Below are 4,495 nucleotides of genomic sequence, written 5' to 3' on the forward strand. Positions count from 1 at the left end.
TAAAATATTAGTGTGTGACCTTTTTTTTGGCCAGGCAGTGTATATGTTATTTTCTATATATAATATTCATATAGTTGTCATTTTGGTTCACTTTTATAATATTCTGATTATTATTTTTTAATATTCTGATTATTATTATTATTATACTGCTTGTTGCAATTATCTTAATAAAATACTTTCTGCTGCTCAATCTGTAGTTAATCTGTAGTATAAATCTACTATTTTATCTATGCGGATGTGAAAGGAGAAGAAAACGGAAATAAATAGTATCGCAGTGTTTTGGGGGCAATTCCGGCCCAGTTATGGGAGAGTGTCACACTGCTAGCCTCGGTGTGCTCATATGTGCCACGCCTCTCTTCTCTGTGTGCACACTCACTCCCCTGCCATGCCTCACAGGTGATTGGCTCCCTGAGCTAATCAGCCCCAGCTGCTCCTCATCAAGGAGCATTTATAAGGAGAGCTGGGGCAACGGGCAGGTTGGAGACTATTTCACGGTAACTCTGTTTGTGTCTTGTATCTCTGCTCCTGGTACCTCTGCCCGTTCTCGCCTTGTTTGCTCTGTTTGCTCTGTTTGCTCTGTTTGCTCTGTTTGCTCTGTTTAGTCTTTGATTAGCCTGTCTGTTAGCCTGTGTAGTCTGATTAGCCTGTTTAGTCTTTGTTTAGCCTGTCCGTTAGCCTGTTTAGACTGTTTAGCCTGTTTAGTCTTTGTTTAGCCTGTCCGTTAGCCTGTTTAGTCTGTTCTGCCTGTTTAGTCTTTGTTTAGCCTGTCCGTTAGCCTGTTTAGTCTGTTTTGCCTGTTTAGTCTGTGTTTAGCCTGTCCATTAGCCCAGTTAGTCTGTTTAGCCCAGTTAGTCTGTTTAGTCCTGTTCTGTCAGTTTAACCCTGTCTTGTCTTTATTATTATTAAATATAGTTTATCACACATCTCCGCGTTTGTGTCCGCCCCTCCTGTCCGTCTAGCCCACACACCGTTACAGAATAGTCTCCCTAAGAGGACACAGCGAGATGTTTTTTGTCCATGTTTTTCCGGACTTCGGCTCCATGAGGTTTCCTCAAACCTTCCCGCTTAGTAGGCCAGCTCCATATGATGGAAGCAACTCAGGCGTCGAAGGCTTCCTTCTACAGAGCCAGCTCTACCTGCAGAACCTTCTGGACCCCCAGCCAGCTGAAATCGACAGGGTGCGATTTATGATGTCTCGGCTGAGGGGTGCTGCTCGTGAGTGGGCTAAGCAGCTTTGGTCTGACAGGGGAGTTGAGCTGAACTCGGTTAAGGTGTTTGAGGGCCTCATGAGAGCAAAATTTTCCTGCAGCAAAGCGCCCACTGCTAATGTGGTCCGGGTTCCAGTGTCTCCAGGGTCCAAACAGCTGACTTCTGACGCATATCCAGGGTCCAAGCAGCTGATTCCGGACGCCTCTCCAGTGTTTTCGCAGCTGACTCCAGTGTCTCCAGGGTCCAAACAGCTGACCTCTGACGCATATCCAGGGTCCAAGCAGCTGATTTCGGACGCCTCTCCAGTGTTTTCGCAGCTGAGTCCAGTTTCTCCAGGGTCCAAACAGCTGACTTTTGACGCATATCCAGGGTCCAAGCAGCTGATTTCGGATGCCTCTCCAGTGTTTTCGCAGCTGAGTCCAGTTTCTCCAGGGTCCAAACAGCTGACTTCTGACGCATATCCAGGGTCCAAGCAGCTGATTTCGGACGCCTCTCCAGTGTTTTCGCAGCTGAGTCCAGTTTCTCCAGGGTTTAAACAGCTGACTTTTGACGCATATCCAGGGTCCAAGCAGCTGATTTCGGACGCCTCTCCAGTGTTTTCGCAGCTGAGTGACTTTTCTCCAGTGTTTTCGCAGCTGAGTCCAGTTTCTCCAGGGTCCAAACAGCTGACTTTTGACGCCTCTCCAGGGTCCAAGCAGCTGATTTCGGATGCCTCTCCAGTGTTTTCACAGCTGAGTCCGGTCTTTCCAGGGTCCAAACAGCTGACTTTTGACGCATATCCAGGGTCCAAGCAGCTGATTTCGGACGCCTCTCCAGTGTTTTCGCAGCTGAGTGACTTTTCTCCAGTGTTTTCGCAGCTGACTTTGGACGCCTCTCCAGGGTCCACGCAGCTGAATGACGTTGCTCCAGTGTTTTCGCAGCTGAGTGATGTTTCTCCAGTGTTTTCGCAGCTGACTTCGGGTGCCTCTCCAGGGTCTTCGCAGCTGAATCAAGTAGTTTCTCAAGGATTTTCGCAGCTGACTTCGGACGCCTCTCCAGGGTCCTCGCAGCTGAGTGACGTTTCTCTAGTGTTTTCGCAGTTAACTTTGGACGCCTCTCCAGGGTCCTCGCAGCTGAGTGACGTTTCTCTAGTGTTTTCGCAGTTAACTTTGGACGCCTCTCCAGGGTCCTCGCAGCTGAATGACGTTTCTCCAGTGTTTTCGCAGCTAACTTCGGACGCCTCTCCAGGGTCCACGCAGCTGAATGTTTCTCCAGTGTTTTCCCAAGTGACTTCGGACGCCTCTCCAGGGTCCTCGCAGCTGAATGATGTTTCTCCAGTGTTTTCGCAAGTGACTTTGGATACCTCCCCAGGGTTCTCACAGCTGAATCAAGGAGATTCTCAAGGATTTGTGCAGCTGATTAATGACGTTTCTCCAGTGTTTTCGCAAGTGACTTTGGACACCTCTCCAGGGTTCTCACAGCTGTTTCAAGAAGTTTCTCAAGGGTTTTTGCAGCTGATTCCGGACGCCTCTCCAGGGTCCTCACAGCTGAATCAAGTAGATTCTCAAGGATTTGTGCAGCTGATTAATGACGTTTTTCCAGTGTTTTTGCAGCTGACTCCGGACGCCTCTTCTCAAGGGTCCACGCAGCTGACTCCGGACGCCTCTTCTCAAGGGTCCACGCAGCTGACTCCGGACGCCTCTTCTCAAGGGTCCACGCAGCTGACTCCGGACGCCTCTTCTCAAGGGTCCACGCAGCTGACTCCGGATGCTTCTTCTCAAGGGTCCACGCAGCTGACTCACGAAGCCTCTTCGCCAGGCTCCACGCAGCTGGCTCCTGTTCCCGAGTTGGCGCATCCCGATGGCGCTCCTGTTCCCGAGTTGGCGCATCCCGATGGCGCTCCTGTTCCCGAGTTGGCGCATCCCGATGGCGCTCCTGTTCCCGAGTTGGCGCATCCCGATGGCGCTCCTGTTCCCGAGTTGGCGCATCCCGATGGCGCTCCTGTTCCCGAGTTGGCGCATCCCGATGGCGCTCCTGTTCCCGAGTTGGCGCATCCCGATGGCGCTCCTGTTCCCGAGTTGGCGCATCCCGATGGCGCTCCTGTTCCCGAGTTGGCGCATCCCGATGGCGCTCCTGTTCCCGAGTTGGCGCATCCCGATGGCGCTCCTGTTCCCGAGTTGGCGCATCCCGATGGCGCTCCTGTTCCCGAGTTGGCGCATCCCGATGGCGCTCCTGTTCCCGAGTTGGCGCATCCCGATGGCGCTCCTGTTCCCGAGTTGGCGCATCCCGATGGCGCTCCTGTTCCCGAGTTGGCGCATCCCGATGGCGCTCCTGTTCCCGAGTTGGCGCATCCCGATGGCGCTCCTGTTCCCGAGTTGGCGCATCCCGATGGCGCTCCTGTTCCCGAGTTGGCGCATCCCGATGGCGCTCCTGTTCCCGAGTTGGCGCATCCCGATGGCGCTCCTGTTCCCGAGTTGGCGCATCCCGATGGCGCTCCTGTTCCCGAGTTGGCGCATCCCGATGGCGCTCCTGTTCCCGAGTTGGCGCATCCCGATGGCGCTCCTGTTCCCGAGTTGGCGCATCCCGATGGCGCTCCTGTTCCCGAGTTGGCGCATCCCGATGGCGCTCCTGTTCCCGAGTTGGCGCATCCCGATGGCGCTCCTGTTCCCGAGTTGGCGCATCCCGATGGCGCTCCTGTTCCCGAGTTGGCGCATCCCGATGGCGCTCCTGTTCCCGAGTTGGCGCATCCCGATGGCGCTCCTGTTCCCGAGTTGGCGCATCCCGATGGCGCTCCTGTTCCCGAGTTGGCGCATCCCGATGGCGCTCCTGTTCCCGAGTTGGCGCATCCCGATGGCGCTCCTGTTCCCGAGTTGGTGTCCTCCGACGGCGCTTCTGTTCCCGAGTTGGTGTCCTCCGACGGCGCTTCTGTTCCCGAGTTGGTGTCCTCCGACGGCGCTTCTGTTCCCGAGTGGGTGTCCTCCGACGGCACTTCTGTTCCCGAGTGGGTGTCCTCCGACGGCACTTCTGTTCCTGAGTGGGTGTCCTCCGACGGCACTTCTGTTCCTGAGTTGGTGTCCTCCGACGGCACTTCTGTTCCTGAGTTGATGTCCTCCGACGGCACTTCTGTTCCTGAGTTGGTGTCCTCCGACGGCACTTCTGTTCCTGAGTTGGTGTCTTCCGACGGCACTTCTGTTCCTGAGTGGGTGTCCTCCGACGGCACTTCTGTTCCGGAGTTGGCGCCCCCTGATGGCGCTCCTGTTTCCGAGATGACGCCCCCAGATGGCGCTTCTGTTTCCGTGTTGGCGCC

Source organism: Trichomycterus rosablanca, chromosome 14, assembly GCF_030014385.1.
Source record: "Trichomycterus rosablanca isolate fTriRos1 chromosome 14, fTriRos1.hap1, whole genome shotgun sequence".
In the NCBI taxonomy this organism is placed as follows: Eukaryota; Metazoa; Chordata; class Actinopteri; order Siluriformes; family Trichomycteridae; genus Trichomycterus; species Trichomycterus rosablanca.